The following is a 21496-nucleotide window of genomic DNA, read 5'->3' as shown; positions in this document are numbered from 1 at the left end:
TTGACATTCCCTAAATTATTTTATTCCCTTAATTCTCATACCTGGTTTGGACACCCTCATGGCTTCAGAGGAGCTGCCCAATCCTTTCTTCCTGGGGAGGGGGTAAAAGGGAACTCTATGGAGCAGTGGGTACTAACTACCACAGCAAGGATAGCACCCAATCATCATTATCTTTAGGTAATCAGGAGGGGGCAGTGATTTACAGGTATCACCAACAGGTCTCTCCTCTTGAGAAACAGGGTATCAGTGAGCAGGGCCGGATTAACATAGGGGCTGATGGAGCTGCAGCTCCAGGCCCAGGCCCATGGAATAGGCCCATTTAAAAAAAAAAAAAAAAAAAAAAAATTTTTTTTTTTTTTTTTTTTTTACACACTACTCTTAGGGTTGCCACCTGACTGGTATTTTACTGGTTTGCCACCTGACTGGTATTTGAGGCTGCCTGGCCGTACCAGTATTGCAGTAATACCGGCAATACAAATGCAGGTATTTTTCTCAGAATAAATGGAGATTACTCTGCAATACCAGCACCGGCCAGTAGGGGTCACTGTGTGTGGAGAGAGGCAGGTATAGGAAGTTACAGCATATCCCTGCCTCTCTCTACTACTTACTGATCCGTGGGGGAGCAGCAACACAGCACAGAGAACAGACAGCAGCTCTACAGCTCAGGTAAGAGAGGGATGGGAGGAAAGGCAGCAGGGACACATGGGGACACTGAGACACTAGGGGACACATGTGGACACTAGGGGACACTGAGACACTAGGGGACATATGGGGACACTGAGACACTAGGGGACACAGACACTAGGGTACAAATGGGGACACAGACACTAGGGGACACTGAGATTCTAGGGCACAGACACTGGGAGACCTGGAAACACTGAGACACTTGGGGACACTGGAAAACATGGGGACACTGAGACACTAGGGGACACTGGGACACATGGGGATGCTGAGACACATGGGGATGCTGAGACACATGGGGATGCTGTGAGACATAGGGACATTGGGAGACAATGCGACATTGGGACACGGAGACACTATGTCCCCATTTCTCCCAGTGTCCCCATGTCCCCTATCCAGTGTTTCTAGTGTCTCAGTGTCCCCAAGTCTCCCAGTGTCTGTGTCCCATGTCTCTCAGTGTGCCTAGTGTCCCCATGTGTCCCAGTGTCCTTATATGTCCCAGTGTCCCCATGTCTATGTCCACAACTGTCCCCATGTCTCCCAGTGTCCCCAAGTGTCTGTCTCCCAGCCAGTGTCCCCTAGTCTCCCAGTGTCCCCTAGTGTCTTAGTGTCCCCAAATGTTTCAGTGTCCCCATGTCTGTGTTCCGAGTGTCTCAGTGTGCCTAGTGTCCCCATCTCTCCCAGTGTCCCTATATGTCCCAGTGTCCCCATGTCTATGTCCACAACTGTCCCCATGTCTCCCAGTGTCCCTAAGTGTCTGTCTCCCAGCCAGTGTCCCCAGTGTCCCCTAGTCTCCCAGTGTCCCCTAGTCTCCTAGTGTCCCCTAGTCTACCAGTGTCTGTGTTCCCATGTCTCTGTGTCCCTAGTGTCTTAGTGTCCCCAAATGTTTCAGTGTCCCCTGGGCGACATGGGGACACTGACACTGTGATACATAGGGACACTGAGACACTGGGTGACTTGCGAGACTGAGACACTGGGAGCAATCCATCTATACAGCAGAATCAAACTGTGAGTAGTTTGTTGGTGATTTTACAGAATTTTCTCTGATGTCACTCCTTGTGATTATACATATGATTAAGGCTGGTATTTTTTTTCCAAGAAAGGTGGCAACCCCAACTACTCTTCACATACTCTTGCTTAAAGGAGCACTATAGGGTCTGGAACACAATCATGTATTTCTGACCCTATTATGTTAAAACCACCACCCTGGCCCCTTCTTGCCTCCCTAAGTATATTAAAATATAACTTGTATTCAAGTCTGCAGCTGCTGGCTCTGCTGCTGAACTGACTGTCTGCTGACATCATCAGAAGTGGTGGTCTGAGCAAATGACAATACTTCCCCATAGGATTGGCTGAGACTGTCAACTAGGCAGATCAGGGGCAGAGCCAGCACAAGCCCTGGCCAATCAGCATCTCCTCATAAAGATAAATTGAATCAATGCATCTGTATGAGGAAAGTTCAGTGTCTGCATGCAGAGGGTGGAGACACTGAATGACAGTGCTGCACACTAGGCAGTACTGTCCCAGGAAGCACCTCTAGCAGCCATCTAAGGAGTGGCCAGTGGAGTTATTTTCTCTGAAAAGACAGTGTTTACTGCAAAAGGCCTGAATGGAATGATTCTACTTACCAGAACAAATACAATAAGCTGTAGTTGTTATGGTGACTATAGTGTCCCTTTAAGTTTGGAAGCTTAAGAGGGATGTATGTCAACAAAACTTGTGTGGACTGGCTGACAATAAAATTAGTTTAGGTAATGCAGACGCTTGTCTCTTTTAACACTGTGGCATGTACCCTTTCTTCTACACTCAGTACATACACCTTTTCTCTGTCCCAGACTATATACCAGGAACTTCTACCTGCTAGTAAGAAAGTAAGGAGACAAGTGGACATGTGAGTGCTAGGGGGCAGTCCTTAGAAAGCATGGAGTGAACGCATCATTAGACACATTTATGTCAAGCTCAGGGTGCTGCCTGCATAGTATGCCCTTAGTTGGACAGCCTGCAGGATTGGCGGGCAGCCTGACATGCATTCATGCCAGGCTGTCCTTCAAATTCTTTGGACAGACATGCCCCCTTTTTGGGCATGTTCTCCCCTTTTAGCAGGTCTGGTCACGTGATTCGCACCAATGGCCCACCCTTTTACCCCGCCCATTGACTTCCTGCTTCACTGGACACTGCTGTTAAGGGTTATGGATTTACTTGAAAGATGAAAGCAAAAATTAGAGAGAGATTAGAATAGAGTATGTGTTTTCTTATAGCCGCATCCTATGAGTTTCCCTTCAGCACCATCTCCATCAGATACATGACGCTTGGGAGGTATGACTGTTTTAGTGTTTTTGGTCAATAAGATTCCGTAATTAGGCCCATCATAATTGTCAGCACCAGGCCCACTGTGCTCTTAATCCGCCCCTGTCAGTGAGGTGCAATCTTAAGCCAATTCTCACCCCCCTGTCTCATGTATTCCTTATCCCATCCTGGATCTCCCTCATATCAAGGAAAATATTTCTTATCTCCCAATTATAATCCCTTAACCATACTCAGAAAATAATCATTAGCCCCGTCTTTAGGGAAGGGAGTTTCATTACCCTGTCCTTGTGTCCACCCTGACATATTGTCCACCCAAGGATCCTCTAAATAATCCCCCAGCTCACCAACTCTAGCAACATACTGTTTACAGCTGTTTATAAGTCTCCCCTGGATTAGGGCGAGGGTAATTTTTTAAACATGAATGGGGGAATTTTTTTAGACTGGGAAGTACCCATTTCAAACTCAATGAGAATTGGATTTGGAATAGCTGATTATTCAGTGGTTAAAGAACAGCTGTCAAAAGTTCCAACAAAACTGTTACTTCTCCACGAGCTGTATCGCTTAAAATCAGAGACAGCTACTGAGGCCTCAGCGGATCAGATTTCCTTCAGGATTCTTCGCTCAAAGGCTGATGTCTTTGGGAGGGGTAAGTGGGTCCGAATGGGTGTTGTTCTGGGTTCCGGCATTTGTCCCGTTTTTTCCTTTGGTTACTTATGCCCAGCTTCTCCAACCCTCCCCATTTTGGTGCATGAGCTTTCTCTCCCACTTCAAAGTCATTAGGGTGTTCCGCTTGGGGCTCGAATTTCTGGTTGTTTATGGCAGGGAGTTCCAGGGGCACTCATTCCGTATAGAGACAGCTACTGAGGCCTCTAGGCTTGGCATGCCAGCGCAGGTAGTCCAAAGAATCGGGAGGTGGGATTCGGGGCATTATATTTCTTATGTTCGCCTGGCTGGTCTCCGGAGTTGATTTCTCGCCACAGATCCGGTTCCCCTCAGGATTTGGATCATGGGACACTCCTATGTCTATTGGTTGTGTTTTACGCCTTCCGAAGGGGAGGTTAGGTGGTTTGGTACAAGAGGCATGAGGTTGGTGCGGCTCCCCCCTGACTTAGTTCAGTGGTCCCGCCTCCTGGAGGTTCCGAGTGTCCTGGTTATCCACCTGTGGGGGAATGACGTTAAACAGGACATGGCACACATATTAGTTCTATTTCCTGATGTATCGCTCGTCATTTCTGGCAGCGTGCTCGGAATCAGAGTGTCATGGAGCGCTGCCGTTGGAAACTGAATAGGAGGGTTTCTAGGTTTGTTTTGGGGGTTCGGGGGTTTCCGGTTCGCTATAGGGTTTTACAGCGGGATGCAGACAATCTATTTCGAGGGGATGGGGTGCACTTGACGGAGGTTGGGCTTGACCTCTTTAATCTCGCTCTGCAGGAAGTGGTGGAACAGGCCATGGGTGGTCTTGGTGGGGTCCCCCGCTGATTTTAGGCGTAAAACAGCGGGGTTGTGGCTGGGGTTATGTCCTTGCCAATTAAGTTTGAGATTGTTAGGTTAATTATGTGGAATGAAGTCAGCAAGTATCAGGTCTCAACCTCCCCTGCTCTGAAGGGTTAACCTTGGGTTACCTGTTATGACGTGCCCACCGAGCGAGGAAAAGGTCGGCTGGTGGTAAGCATTGGAAGGAAAAGGAATTTATGCTGAGGTGGGAGGTGAGAGGAAGTGGTACATAGGCGCATGGTCAGTTTATTGACAAGGACAGTTGGGTTATATTTAATATTAAAATAAATTATGGATGTGTTATACAGTAATTATCATATGTTATAATAAATGCTGTGGCCTGTTTTATCCATACTAGGTTGTCTGTCATTATTTGGGGGGAGAATTGGGTTAGTTTATGTTATTATGCTGCATCATTATGCTTCCCCACTACGTACATACATGAATCCTGCTGCCTTGACATATGATCAGCCTTTTTAATTTAGGTTTCTGCCAGTTGTTTAGACATCCTCCCTAAAAAAAAATTATTTGGACCAATTCTTCATGTACGACCTCTTTTTTTTCCTGTATGAAGAGCACGGGTTACATGAACATCTAGCTGTAGACCTGTAGTTTCATTAAGACATGATAAGACAGTAAGTAATACAGGTTGCATCAGCTGGATAACTGGTAGATAGTGATGTACCGAACTGTTCGCTGGCGAATAGTTCCCGGCGAACATAGCGTGTTCGCGTTCGCCGCCGTGGGCGAACACATGGGCGGTTCGATCCGCCCCCTATTCGTCATCATTGAGCAAACTTTGACCCTGTGCCTCACGGTCAGCAGACACATTCCAGCAAATTAGCAGCAGACCCTCCCTTCCACACCCTCCCACCTCCCTCCCAGCATCCATTTTAGATTCATTCTGAAGCTGCATGCTTAGTGAGAGGAGGGAAAGTGTAGCTGCTGCTGATTAGATAGGGAAATTGATAGCTAGGCTAGGGTATTCAGTGTCCACTACAGTCCTGAAGGACTCATCTTATTGCTGCTGTAAGAACAGCACCCCAAAAAGCCCTTTTTAGGGCTAGAACATCAGTCTGCTTTTTTTTTCTGTGTAATGTAATTGCAGTTGCCTGCCAGCTTCTGTGTCAGGCTCACAGTGCATACTGTGCCCATTTGCCCAGTGCCACCACTCACTCGCTGGTGTCACAATAGCTTAAGCTTGACATTTAACCCCTTAAGGACCAAACTTCTGGAATTAAAGGGAATCATGACATGTCACGCACGTCATGTGTCCTTAAGGGGTTAAAAAAAAAAAAAAATTTCACTGTAATAAATTGAATAGCAGTTAGTTGTCTGCCAGCTTCTGTGTCAGGCTCAGTGGATACTGTGCCCATTTGCCCAGTGCCACCACTCATATCTGTTTTCACAATAGCTTATGCTTGACATTTAAAAATATTTTTTTTTTCACTGTAATAGATTGAATAGCAGTTAGTTGCCTGCCAGCTTCTGTGTCAGGCTCACAGTGGATACTGTGCGCATTTGCCCAGTCAGTGCCACCACTCATATCTGGTGTCTCTGTAGCGTGCTTTTACAAAGAAAAAAAGTTTTCCAGTGTAAGCTAATAGCAGTCGGTGTCCTTAAAGCGGGTGTTTCAGGCCTTCAGCGTGTGCTCTGCAGACCCCTGCCAGTGTACTTTGACAGTTGCCACTCATATCTGGTGTCTCTGTAGCGTGCTTATACAAAGCAAAAAAGTTTTCCAGTGTAAGCTAATAGCAGTCAGTGTCCTTAAAGCGGGTGTTTCAGGCCTTCAGCGAGTGCTCTACAGACCCCTGCCAGTATACTTTGACAGTTTCCACTCATATCTGGTGTCTGTATAGCGTGCTTTTACAAAGAAAAAAAGTTTTCCAGTGTAAGCTAATAGCAGTCAGTGTTCTTAAAGCGGGTGTGTCAGGCCTTCCGTCAGCGTGTGCCCTGCAGACCCCTGCCAGTGCACATTGCCACTCATATCTGGTGTCACAATAGCGTTCATTTAAAACCAAAAAACTTTCTTCGCTGTTATAGATTGAATAGCAGTTAGTTGTCTTCAAGCGGGTGTCAGGCCTGCAGCGTGTACTCTGCCAACCTCTGCCAGTGCACATTGCCACTTATTTCTGGTGTCACAATAGCGTGCATTTAAAAACAATTTTTTTTTTCCACTGTTATAGATTGAATAGCAGTTAGTTGTCTTCAAGCGGGTGTGCCAGGCCTACAGCGTGTACTCTGCAGACCTCTGCCATTGCACATTGCCACTCATATCTGGTCTCCCAGTAGCTTGCACGCATAGTACCACTAATCCCCCAAAAAATGACAGGCAGAGGCAGGCCACCCCGCAGGGGCCATCTTGGTCGTGGTGCTGTGATTCCCTTTTGGCCCTAGAATAATGCCCAGTTTTCAGAGGCCACGTACCCTGAACTTGAAAAGATCTGAGGACATAGTTGACTGGCTAACACAGGACACCCAATCTTCTACAGCTTCCGCTCGGAATCTTGACGCACCATCCTCCTCCAGCTTAGCTTCAGGCACCTCTCAAGATACCACTCACCCGCCTGCCACCACCACCAAAACTAGCACCACAGCCACTTTACTTGGTATGTCAGAGGAGTTATTCACACATCCGTTTGAAGAAGTGAGTGATGCGCAACCATTATTGCCAGAGGATGTAGATAACAGGGATATGTCTCAGGCAGGCAGCATTACACACATGGACGTACGGTGTGATGATGATGATGATGATGTACCCGCTGCTGCTTCCTTTGCTGAGTTGTCAGATACAAGTGAAGCGGTTGATGATGACGATGCGTCCATGGATGTCACGTGGGTGCCCGCTCGGCAAGAAGAAGAACAGGGCGAAAGTTCAGATGGGGAGACAGAAAGGAGGAGGAGTCAAACCCCTAGTCACCTCTCCCCCCCAATAAAAATTATCCCCCTACCTGCCCCCCTCACACTAAAAATAATGAGGGGGGGGGACCTTTAACTAAGTACCTGTAAAAAAAAAAAAATACCATTCGATGTTTTCTTTCTTCTAAAATCTTCTTTTTTCAGCCTCAAAAAAGGCCAAATAAAAAAAATAATAACCAAGGCAAATATAAAAAAAAAAAAAACGAGCGCAAAAATAAATAATCCTTCTTCACCCATGGAGAGCTCCGCACAGACTGAGCCCTGCAATTAGGCTCAGAGCACTCTGATTGTTTGGTTTGAAATCCACCAATCAGAGTGCTCTGTGTCATTTTACACAGCGTGGGAAAGTTCGTTGGAATTTTCCCACGCTGTGTAATTTGACTGTGTAAATTGCGTCGGTTATTATGGTATTTTATTTGGCCTTTTTTGGGGCTGAAAAAAGAAGATTTCAGAAGAAAGAAAACATCGAATGGTAAGTTTTTTGTTTTTTTTACAGGTACTTAGTTAAAGGTCCCCCCCCTCATTAGTTTTTAGGGTGAGGGGGGTAGGTAGGGGGATACGTTTTATTGGGGGGAGGGGGTGACTAGGGTTTTTTTTTTACAGGTACTTAGTTAAAGGACCCCCCTCATTCATTTTTAGGGTGAGGGGGGTAGGTAGGGGGGTAAGTTTTATTGGGGGGAGGGGGTGACTAAGGGTTTGGGGACCCCTAGTCACCTTGGGGTGGGGGGGAGGAAATTTTTTTTTAGGGCCCCCACCCGCCGGTCAGGGGTGGGGGCCAGGGGGGAGGACCTTACATCCCCCCCCTCTTAGTATTTAGGGCCCCCACCCGCCGCTGAGGGGTGTAGGCTATGCGGGAGGACATTAGGTCACTCGACGACCAAGTCCCGCTGACTCCCCTCGTGCGAACAAGATGGCCGCCGTTTTCTTTTCCACGTGGCGTTCGGCTATACAAACAGCGGTCGCCCAGGGAGCACTTAATAGTCGGTTCTTTTGAAGTTAATGAGCCAGGAGGGTGGTTGGTGTTCAGTAGCTTCAAACTACCGAACCAATATTCAATATCCATGCAGTAAATGGAGGAAACAAACCGAATAAAGAAGAAAATGTTAAATAAAAGTCTATTTTCTTCACAATACTCCCCCTTAGTTCCAAGGGGTGGCATACCCGCCTAGACCCTGCCGGGTTGGCTAGGGGATGTCTGGGTAGTATAATTAAACATCCAAGTCAGTTTGGCGGGAGAGCCCATCTGCATTGCCGTTCTGCTTGCCAGGGCGGTATCGCAGTGTAAAATTGTAGGGCTGCAACGCTAAACTCCAGCGCAGCAACCGGGGATTGTCTCCAGAGACTCGGTTGAGTCAAATGAGGGGATTGTGGTCAGTAAGAAGGGTAAAAGCACGGCCATAAAGGTACGGTTAGAGTTTCTTTAAGGCCCAAACTAGCGCCAGGCATTCTTTTTCCACGGTGGCATAGCTGACCTCCCGAGGTAGTAACTTAGGGCTGAGATATGCCACCGGGTGTTCCATGCCATCTTCCCCCACTTGGCTCAGCACGGCTCCCAGCCCAAACATGGAGGCATCTGTATGAACGAGAAATGTCTTATTAGGGTTTGGGGCCGCCAATACTGGAGCTTCGCTCAAAACCGTTTAAGTCTCTGGAACGCGGTTGCACACTCCGGGGACCACGCTACCTGCTTGGGTAGGGACTTTTTGGTCAGATCAGTGAGGGGTTTTGCTAGCGTGCTATATTCAGGGACGAACTTTCTATAATACCCTGCTGTGCCTAGGAAGGCAAATACCTGCGTCTTGGTGCGAGGCTGGGACTAATTGGCTATGGCCTCTGCCTTGGCTGGTTCAGGTCGCTGTTTACCAGACCCTACTCTATGCCCTAGGTATTGGACCTCTGCCATACCCACATGGCATTTCTCGGGTTTCAGGGTGAGACCGGCTTCTTGTAACTTCCCAAATACCGAAGCCAAGTGCAACAGGTGTGCCTCCCATGTGCCGCTATATATGGCAATATCATCTAGATAGGCACATGCGAAGTCCTGCATTCCTTCCAGAAGTCGCATAACCCGAAATTGGTATAGCCCGAATGGGTTGACGAATGCTGACTTAGGGATGGCGGCCGGGTCTAGCGGAATTTGCCAATATCCTTTGCACAGGTCAAGGGTAGTTAGGAAGCACCCGCTGGCCATGCGATCGAGCAATTCGTCGATCCGTGGCATGGGGTATGCATCAGTGATAGTCCGGTCATTCAGTTTCCCGTAATCAATACAGAAGCGAGTCGTACCGTCTCGCTTCAGTACTAAAACCACCAGGGACTTTGGGAGACGCCCAGGGACTTTGGGAAGCCTCAATAACCCCTAATTCTAGCATTTCCTTCCACATGCTAGTTCGTACTGCTGCCAGGATACGGTACGGCTGTTGCCTCAAGGAAGTCTCCCCCTACATCTCCACCCGGTGCACTGCGGCGGAGGTGTACCCGGGTAGAACTGAGAACAGCCCACTGTATTCCTGCAGCAGTTGGTTAGCATCTGCCTGCTGAGTGGGGTCTAGTTTCTCCCCCAACCCGACCTGTTCTAAGGTAACTTGATTAGCTGCCAGCAGGTCAGGTAAGGGGAGTGCTTCACTATCATCCGTGGACGGGGAACATATAGCGGCCACGTCCTCGGAGCGCTCGAAGTACAGTTTCAACATGTTCACGTGAAAAGCTTGTCTGATCCTTTCATCTGAACATTTGGCTACAATATAGGGGGTGTCGCTAATTCGTTCCACCACTTTAAAAAGCTGCCTGGAGCTTGTCCTTTTTGGAAGGTCTGAGGGCTAATACCTTTTGCCCTACTTCCATGTTCCTATCTCATGCTCCCAGTCATACCATTGTTTCTGACGTTTCTAGACCGCTAGCAGGTCCATGCAGTAAATAGAGGAAACAAACCGAATAAAGAAGAAAATTTTAAATAAAAGTCTATTTTCTTCACACAGTTCAAAGCAGATTTGGCCAAAAAGGAGTTACAGGGAGTCAAAGGTGCTGTCCTTCCTCCCCAGCAGCAGAGTGAGTTACAGGGAGCCAAAGGTGCCGTCCTTCCTCCCCAGCAGCAGAGTGAGTTACAGGGAGCCAAAAGGTGTCGTCCTTCCTTCCCAGCGGCAGTGTGAGTTACAGGGAGCCAAAGGTGCCGTCCTTCCTCCCCAGCGGCAGAGCGAGTTACAGGGAGCCAAAGGTGTCGTCCTTCCTCCCCAGCGGCAGAGTGAGTTACAGAGAGCCAAAAGTGTCGTCCTTCCTCCCCAGCGACAGTGTGAGTTATCTATAGTTATCTATGTAGTTGTATTGGTATTTAAGTATACTCATTATACATCTACCTCCTTGTCTCTCCCTTGCCTGTTATTTTTAAACGTTTTCCTTAGGCCTATTAAAGGTAGGGCCCCCCTTCCCTATAATTTGTGTTACTCTCCCTTTTAGGACTTTTGGTCCATCCCTGTCTAATCAGGTGTTGACAGGGGTGCCTGAGGGTAACAAGCAGCATACGGTTGGTCTGTTAGTACGATAGTCAAACAAAATAATACAATTGAAGGCGAACACGGTAAACCGAACAACCACTGCAACATAAAGTCCATTTAATTTTGAATACTGCCGCTTTAAAATACCCAAACCATCCATCCCTACAACATGAAGGCCATTTAATTTTGAACACTGCAGCTTTAAAATGTACAAACAGATGCAGAAGATATTCAGCTGGACTTTTCATTTTGTAACTATATTATCACTTTACTATAATGATGCTACCATTGTTACATATAGTTTACTACTGTAATTTTTTTGTACTTGCGGTTACATGTAGTTATTAGCAAATATTTAATTGTTTATAACAAATGCCTGGCTTGCTCTATTCCTCCTCCCCCAGCTTGCCACTTCCAGTTGTAAATTCCTTTAAAGTAAAGTAACTTTTATCTCTTCATAGACCCAATCCATCCATCCCTGCAACATGAAGGCCATTTCATTTTACTCCGCTCCACCCACCTTGGTTCCTTCTAACTATATAACATGCACCTCCAGCTGTTTGGAACCACACCAATCACCTTTCTATTACCTTCACATGCTATCAGCTGCTGCAGTTATACCATTAACTTTCTCTGCCATCACATACAAATTCCTCTGAAAGCTCTTGTCTCATACCCCCATTTCAACCTTTAGATTGTAAGCTCATGGGCAGGGCCCTCTAACTGTATCGGTCTGTTCTTATTGTGTGTCTTTTTCGGAATTGTACAGTGCTGTGGAATTTGTTGGCGCTTTATAAGTGCCAGTAACAATAACCATGAGCATGGAAGAGAGCTTTAATAATCCAGGGACAGGGTGGTCTGTCACATTGCTTCCCCCTTGTGGGACACTTTGGTAGACCCAGTTTGACCTTTTTCAGGTTAACTTTGGGATGTCTGGATTTGGCTTAGTTGGTGATCTGTTTGTGAGGACAACCCATCGGCGTTGCCATTCTGCTTACCGGGTCGGTAGTGGATGATAACGTTTTAGGGCCAAACTCCAGCATAGCAGTTGGCCAGTCTCCAGCAACCCGGTTAAGCCATACCAACGGGTTGTGATCCGTAATTCAAGTAAATTCCTGTCTGTCCAAATAAGGAGTCAATTTCTTCATGGCCCAACCTAACACCAAGCATTCTTTCTCGACTGCCGCATAGCTCACCTCCCGGGGTAACAGTTTCCTGCCGAGAAACGCCACAGGGTGCTCTCCTCCATCTTCCCTGACTTAACCTGAAATTGCCCCTAGTCCAAACATGGACACGTCTGTGTGGACAATAAAACATTTGTTAGGGACAAGGGCAGCCAAGACAGAGGCATTAATTAGTGCTTATATAGCAACTGAAAGCGGCTTCACATGCTTGAAACCACAGGACCTGCCTAGGTAAGCTTTTCTGTCAGGTCAGTCAGGGGCTATAGTCGGGTACAAAGTGCCTATAGTACCCAGCTATCCCTAAAATGGCCAGTACCTGGGTCTTTGTGCATGGTGTGGGCCAGTTAGCAACCGCCTCAATCTTAGCAGGTTTTGGCTGCTGCTTTCCACACCCCACCCAGTGTCCCAAGCATTAGACCTCTGCCATGCCAAGATGGCACTTGTCTGGTTTCAGAACCAGGTCTGCGGCCCGAATCTTGTCCAGCACTATCCCTACATGAATCAAGTGTTCCTCCCAGAACTCACTGTAGATCGCAATGTCATCCAGGTAAGTACAGGTAAGTACAGGTGAAATCCTGGAAGGCATCGAGAAGTCTAGCCACCATGCGCTGGAAGGTGGCTGGGGCCTTCATCCCAAATGGCATGACCCTAAACTGGTACAAGCCAAACAGGGTAACAAAGACCGACTTGGGGAGGTCCGCATTACTTTGCAGAAACTAAGGCACAGGATCCAAGTGTATCCTGGGTATGGGAAGCACACAAAAAAGGTGAGATTATGTGGTTACTAATTAAATGTGAAGCATGTATTAAAAAGGTAACAGAAATCCAAGATATGGGAGCTTACCAAGGCCATAGGCAATACAGAGACAGCCCATCTCCAGGATTAAATGCTTTGCAGCCTTGAAGTTAGAACTGAGATCATTACTCGATCAATGCCCACAGGGCAGCCCAGCTCACTAGGAGCACTGTTTACTCCCAGGGAAACAAAAGAAACAAATTGCTGACCAAAGTACTTAAACCCAAACTCCAAAAAGCCTACATAGCGAAAACAAGAGGTGCTCACTTTTACACCACCATAGCGACAGAATTCAGCTCCTTCTATCACAACCTTTATAAGCTCCCTCACCCAGGAGGTTCAAAATCTGATATCAGGACAGGGGGGGGGATGACGTAGGACGCGTGTGCGCGAGCGCTACGTAAGGGGGGTGGAGGGAGTGAAGCCCGCCGAGAGTGCCGTGGGAGTCGGATGGCGGACGGAGGAGATTTGAATGAAACGCGAGATCTATGATCCAGGATTTATGAGAGGATTAGCCCGGTCGTGCCCTCGACCCGAGTGGATACATGTACTGCGGGAGAAATAGAGGCGCCCTATTATTGCTGAGGTCGGGGCAGAGACCTGTGAGCATTGGACTTCTTACTCATAACTACACGCTTAAGCTGCTGGCTGTAACTTAAGGCTGATTGGCGGATGCAGTTTAAGGAAGACGGGTGAGAATTATACCAATTATAACAATTATACATATTGGTACTCAGCACTCAGCACCCGACAAAGCAATACAATATCTTGGAATTTTTCTCTTGTTTTCCCCGCTGCAGTAATTCCCCCCAGGTCTAGTTAAACGTGGGGTGGTAAAAATAATTCAACGGAAAGTGAAAGGGGAAGAAAAGTAAGACAGAGAAAGTGATATTTTAGTTTACTTTTCTTTTTTTTACATTTACATGCCTTCATAAATATAGAAGGAATTGGGAAACTGTGTATTGGAAGCGAAGGAGGGGGAAAACCCATTATTTCCCATAATTTATCCTAAAACTGAACAGTGTTAAACACCATAGCTTGGAAAAAGTAAAGAGTGCATATAAAGAACCTCCACCTATGAATGCATACTCTTAAAGGAAAAAGGGAAAAAATAAAAAAAGGAGTTATGAAGATGAAGTAGAGAGAAGGAAAACCAATTTTAATCAACCAATTATCTAAGGGTGTAACGTGATACATAAATTAAAACGTCAAAACGTCACTAAAGTTGAAGAAATACGTTTACATTGACTAAACGGACTCACGCTGATATATTTTTGGTGATTTTTCTTTTTTGTTGTTTTGTTTTGTTCTTTTTTGTGCTGCACGATATCACTAAAATTACGTCAATTAGAAGAATTTAAGAATAAAAATGCCATGAAGATGAAGTAGAGAGAAGAAAAACTAATTCTAATCAATCAAACAATTATCTAAGGGCGCAACGTGATACATAAACCAAAACGTTATTAAAGCTGCAGAAACACGTTTTCGTTGACTAACTATCTCACACAAGGAATTAAGCTGATATACTTTTGGTGATTTTTTTTTTTTTTTTTTTTTTTTTCTCTGTGCTGCATGATATCTCTGGGATTATGTCAACCAGAAGAAATCAAGAAAATAAAGTGTCCCTTGGCAAAGATAAAGATAAAGAACATAAAGAGAAGGTTGAAAGAAAAGAGAACAAGACGGAGAAAAGACTCTCTAATTTCTTTTCCCCCCAAACAGATAGATCATCCCCAGAGAGTTCTGTGAAAGAAATTAATTTGACAGCGGGAGAGAAAAAAATATCCCAATTAGAAACATCTCAAATGGAAAACTCGATGGTTACGCCAGAATTTTTAAAAATCTGCCTAGACCAGCAACCATTAGCAATAAAACAAGAAATTCTCAGCAATAATGAGGATTTAAAAAAGGAAATTAAAGAGATAGGCCTCAGAATTAACCAAGTCGAAAGAAAAATGGATCTTATTGACTCACTAATTAAAGACCAACAGCAGCAACAGGGAGAAATAAACCAGAAAATCCAACAGCTACAATCAAAGATAAATGATCTTGAAGACAGATCAAGACAAAACAACTTAAGATTAAGGAACATCCCGGAGAGTATCACACAAGAAAAAATAAAAGCATTCTTGGATTCATACTTCCTGGAACTGGGCATTCAGAAGGATGATAATTATAAATTTCTAGAGAGATATCATAGAATTCCAAAACCTAAAAATCTCCCAATGGAAGCTCCCAGAGATATTATGGTTTGCTGCAACTCATACTTATTTAGAGAAGAAATAAGAAAAACCTCAAAGCAAGGCAGTAAAAAAGAAGAATATGCGAACATAAAAGTTCTCCCAGACTTATCATATGAAACGAGGAAGAAAAGGCGATCATTCGCTTCGGTTCTGGAGACACTAAGGAAAAATGATGTTAGACACTTCTGGGCTTTCCCAGCAAAATTAATTATCACTCATGAAGCAAAAACTCTGGTATTTGCCAACTCAGATTTAGCCAGGAAATGGCTACAGGAGGTCCACATGCAAAATTAATCAATAAGTTTGGATATGCCAGCGGATCGACTAAGGGATGAATTTTTTTTTTTTTTTTTTTTTTTTTTTTTTTTTCTCTCTCCTCTGATGTAAATATAATAACCAGATATACTATACTGTAAATGGCTGACAAGGTATTGATTTGAACGGGTTACTTACAGCTTATAAAGGCGTATAATCTAGCAGTTGGTACATGGGAAATTGCAATATCTATACTGAAAATTGTTTACATAATTTATATAAATTTTTACATAACAGGGGAATAGGTTATGCTATATATAAATGACACTCACGTGAAAGTATATCCTCTCAGAGGAGAACGAGATCACCCACAGATAATGATAGATATGGACACTTTTGGGTGTAATTTGATTAGTTAAATTGATAGGAATCCTCTGTATGATAGAACACTGCTTCAAAATAATCTCTAAAGCACAAATATTGAAATCACTAATATAAACTTACTAGGTAGTAGTGAAGAGTAGGAGAATGTACACATATCCTTTTTTTTTTTTTTTTTGTGTTTACTGTATTTTTGGGGGTAAATTTAAGGGTTAAATTGGCTATCTGGTCCACAAGATATTGTATGGATAACACTTTAGACTGTAAAGACAGATTTTAGTAATATAAAACCGTTATAAAGAAAATGAAATAATCACACTTAAAGGCACTTTTGGCCAAAGGGAAATGGGATAATATATATATATAAGGACATTTATTGGAGTAAATTGAATAGTAAGATGAATACACGAGATGTTATTGGTCTAGAGTAATTTTTAGACCATAAGGAAAGTACGATGTATTATAGGAAATTGAAATTATATTGAAAGTAGTTTTCACAACGTGGTTTATGATTGATATGTACATAAAAGGTTTTTTTTTTTTTTCTTTCTTCCCTTCTCCTTCCCGCTGGGTATATATGGACACCAGCGGCACTCTCGGGGAGGGTTTTCTCATGCTCCCCCAAGTAACTCCATATTTCGTTGTGGAGTTGTGGATGTATTCCCAGAGTTCTGGGATGCATTTTCTGTCTTCCACTAAGTGGGAGTGGAGACGGAATTTTTTACAAAATGTGGGTATGTGTGGCCTTATGTTCGATTTACATGAGGTCATATGAATGTAATTGTTATGTGCTTTCCTCCCCCCCCTCTTTTTCTTTTCTTTTTCTCTCCCTCCCGCCGGGGGGTACGGTCTCGAGTTTCAAAGGCTTAGACTATGGTTAAGTTTATGACGCTGAATGTACAGGGCCTGAATAACCCAACTAAAAGAGCCATGGTGTATCAATATATTAAAAAGGAAGGTGCAAAAGTTGTATTACTACAAGAAACTCATTGGCTAAGGAAAGATATAAAACGTTTCATCCCCAAAAATTTTAAAATCCAAATCTGCTCATCATTAGAGGATAAAAAGAAATGTGGAGTAGCTTTACTAGCGACAGATGATTTAGATATTCAAGTCACATACCAGGATATAGATAAAAATGGCAGGTTCATCTTAGCCATATGTAAAGTACAGGATGAAGAATTCACTATTGTAAACATCTATGCTCCTAATACTAATTCAGTTCAGTTTATACAAATGGTGCTGAGTAAATTAGAAAAAATTAAAAAGGGTAAAATCATTATAGGAGGAGATTTTAATTGTATTCTGGATGGCACGTTGGATAGGAACTCATTGGCAGGGGTAACGCAAGATAAAAGGGGAAAGAAATCCTCAATGCAATTTTCAATGTTGATAAATAACTATGAATTATTAGATCTTTGGAGGATAAACCATCCATCAGAAAAAGACTATACCTGCTTTTCGAAAGCACACTGTACCTATTCTAGACTAGATCTGTTTTTGGGTTCGTTAGAGGTCTCATACAAGACTAAAAAGGTTCTGATTCATGACGTAACCTGGTCAGATCATAACCCAGTAATACTTGATCTCACTATCTCACCAGATATTAAAATTAGAAATAGTTGGAGACTAAATGAATTCCTTCTTAGGGAGGCTCAAGATATAAATACCATAAAAGAATTAACAAACAATTTTTTTGAGGAGAATAAGAACAAAGGAACTTCAGATGCCATAGTTTGGTGTACATATAAGGCCGTGCTGAGGGGACAGTTTATTAAATTAGGTACAATCAAGAAAAAACAAAAAGAAGCTTCCCTGACAGAATTATATGTGTCTCTCTATAAACTAACAAAACTTAACAAAAATAATCCAAATATAGAGATAAGTGAGAAAATAGGATTAATAAAAGATAAAATCAATAAAATTCTACTTTTACAAACCTCAAAAAAACTCGAATATCTAAAAATAAAATGGTACTATAAAGGAAATCGAGCAAATAAAATGCTCACAAATCGAGTTAAAGGTGCGAAATTAAACAAATTAATACAAAAAATTATTACAGATGATGGCATCCAATTAACGCCTGAAAATATAGGTAAAGCATTTAACTCATTTTACCAAAAATTGTATAATCTACCTGAACCCCCCTATAAACCAGAAACATACTTTCAAAATAAAACCCTAAAAAAATTATCAAGGGAACAACTGAATTCTATTAATGAACCCTTTTCAAAACTAGAAATAATAAATGCAATAGAGTCTTTAAAAAAAAAAAAAACCCCGGGGCCGGACGGCTTTCCAAATATATTTTACCAACAGTTCCAGGACGTGTTGGTAACACACCTTGAAGATCTTTTCAATAGCATAGCTAGAGAAAAAGATTTGCCCAACGAATTACTATATGCTAATATAATTCCCATACAAAAGCCAGATAAATCGACGGAATCAGTGGGGAATTATCGTCCTATATCCTTACTAAATTCCGATATAAAAATATATGCAAGTATTTTGGCAAAGAGATTACAAAGAGTACTCCCGTCCATAATCCATGGAGACCAGGTTGGATTTATGAAGGACAGACAATCAAATAATAGTATAAGGACAGTGATTGACATTTTGGAACACGTTCAAGAATCGGGCACTCCATTGCTGGCCCTGTCATTGGACGCGGAGAAGGCCTTTGACAGGGTCAGATGGGACTTCCTTTGGGAGGCATTAAAGGCCTTTGGTTTCGAAGGCTGGATTCTGAGCGCTATCATGGCCCTGTATAGCTCCCCAATGGCAAGAACAATCGGTAGGGGAATAACCTCTGAGTGGTTTAACATAAGAAATGGGACAAGACAGGGGTGTCCCCTGTCCCCGCTGCTATATTTGATATATATAGAACCCTTGATTTGTGACATCAGGTCTAATGAGAAAATAAAGGGAATAACAATAGGTCAAGAGGAACTTAAAACTTTACTTTATGCAGATGATGTCCTAATCACTATATCAGACCCTATATTATCAATAGACGAATTGTTAAAGGCGATTTATGAATTTGGGTACTATTCCAACTTTAAGTTAAATGTAGATAAGACAACTATTCTTGCCAAAAATATAAAGAAGGAAGAGAAAATATATATTAAAGCGAAATATAGTTTCGAATGGGCAAAAAAATGTATTACCTATCTAGGCATTAAGATTTCCAGTAATCCTTTTAGGATTATGGAATATAATGTTCTACCTCTAATGATGCAAATTAATAAACAACTAAAGGACTTGAGAACAGCAGAGATATCATGGACAGGTAGAATTAACATTGTAAAGTCTTATTTGGTTCCTAGATGGAGTTATATATTCCGTATGTTACCATTGAAAATGCCTAAACCATGGCTCATGATGATTCAAGCTGCTTTAGACAAATATATATGGCTGGGGAAAAAACCCAGAGTTAATAAAAAAATTCTGAATTTAAAGCCTAAATTGGGAGGGATGGGAATCCCTGATATTATGGACATATATGAAGCTTGTTCATTTGCGCATGTTATTTCCTCTATGAAAGAGAGTTCTTGTGGTGAAACATGGGAAAAAATTGAGGCTAGGAAAGCGGCAGTTCCGGACTTAACGACTTTATTCTGGAGTATAGATAAGTTTGAGAAAGATGATATGGGTATAATCCTAGCTAACCTCTTGGGCCAATGGAGAATCTGGAAAAAAAGACTCAAGATTGAAGATAAAATTATCATTGATTTACCACTGCATGTATTGGCCAGTAATATGGAGGATTTAAATCTAGAGCCATGGTTAAGCAAAGGTATTAATAGAATAGATCAGCTATTCCAACAGCAACAAATTAGACCTTTTGAGGAGATTAAACAAATTTTTTTGCTTTCTTATAGAGAAAGTTTTGCGTATTTAAGGATAAAACATTTTCTAATGAGACACAGAATAACTGAGATTTCCGAGGGATTACAACTTTTTGTAGACTTGATAAACATCAGACATAATAAAAATTTAGTTTCTAAAAGTTTAAAACTTTTTAGTAAGTATAAGGCAATCCCTGAATTTCCAGCCCTAAAAGCATGGGAAAGAGACTTACAAATTATAATTACAAGAAAGGAATGGCTTAAGGCCAATAAAGCGGTACGGAAAGTCATTATAAAGTCATCAATAGATGGCATTATGTTCCAACTAAATTAACAAAAATATATCCAGGATCTCAATATCTCTGCTGGCGTTGCGCTTCATTGAGAGCAGACTACGTCCATATATGGTGGTCATGCCCGATTATATCTTCATTGTGGCAAAAGGTAGCGAAATTCTGCAGGGAAGTAATAGAGGTAGATCTTGATTACACCTGTAGTTCTATGATATTGCACTTGGGCTGGCCTATAATTCCAAAGGATAAAAAAGAGTTAATAATCCACATTCTCATTGAAACTAAAGCTACTCTTGCAAGATTCTGGAAAAACCCAGACTCCCCGACTTGGGAGCTGATAAAACAGCAGGTCTTGAATAACTGTAAAATGGAAATAGGGATATTAAGACAAGAACACTACTTTAATCCGAGAATTGAACAATGGCAGAAATGGATTATAAAATTAGGTAGAAGAAATGATTCTTAATTTACACTAAGATGTATATGCTATGGATCTGTGGCTGGGGGTGAACCCTGTGCATTCACCTTTAGGATACTTGTGGTTATGAGAAACCTGATTAGTAGTTAGAAGGATGGGTGTTGCCCTTCGGGTTCTTAAGACTGACCCTCGGCGGGAGTGTGATTTTTTTTTTTTTTTTTTTTTCCCCCTAGGTTTTGTTAATAGAGGGCCAGGGCAATAGGGAAATCTAGGGCAAGGTAGAAACATCTAAGAAAGGGACTTATAACCAAGAGGAAGGAGGAAAGGGGAATTAGAAAAGGAAAGGGCCTTAATAAATTATTACACATACTTAATACCATCTTCTTCAGAATGAAAATTGCCAAATTATGACTGAAACGTAATACGTTTCATAGAGTCCTCCCCAGTCTTTCTCTCCATGACTCTTGCAACAACACATGATGTGGGTCTTAAGGTTATGGGAAAATAAGAACGATAGACCGATAGGTATACAAATATAAGGCTCTGTAGTATAAAAGGACGGTTGGAGACAAGCATCTCTTGAACCCTGGTTATTGTGCTTCATAGCGCTTGAAAAAGTTTGTTCCCCCTAACCCTCTCCCCCTCGAATCTTGGTATAGCGAAAGGTGTGTGTGTGTATTGTTGTTTTATTGGGAAAAAATTGACATAGAGAGCTTGGTGCTTCTTAGTACAGGCAGATGGAGTCTGACCACCTCATTAAGATAGGCTGTGCAAGTTTACAGAAAAGAATTTTTATTCTTATAAACTAGACATTTGGGGATGGGGAATGATGGTAGAAAACGGAACCGAATACCCAAAAATCCATATGTAATGTCAACATCGGAGAATAAATATTTTGATTTTTTTGTATTTGTTTGTTGCATGATATGGAATTATTGTTAGAAAAGAAGGGGTAAACACAAAAAGACTGGTTCTGAATAATAGAATTTGTACTGCAATTGAAAGAACTTTAATATGCAATTTTTGTACCATATCTCTTTGTAAAATGACAATGTCTTTGTATGAATGTTTATATATCTATGTTAAAAACTTAATAAAATATTATAAATAAAAAAAAAAAAAATCTGATATCAGATGTTACCTTTCTAAATACAGGACTGGCAAAAGTTCAGCTGAGATTAATAAA

This window comes from Pelobates fuscus, chromosome 6 (assembly GCF_036172605.1).
Source record: "Pelobates fuscus isolate aPelFus1 chromosome 6, aPelFus1.pri, whole genome shotgun sequence".
Classification (NCBI taxonomy): domain Eukaryota; kingdom Metazoa; phylum Chordata; class Amphibia; order Anura; family Pelobatidae; genus Pelobates; species Pelobates fuscus.
Note: the sequence above shows the minus strand (reverse complement) of the source record.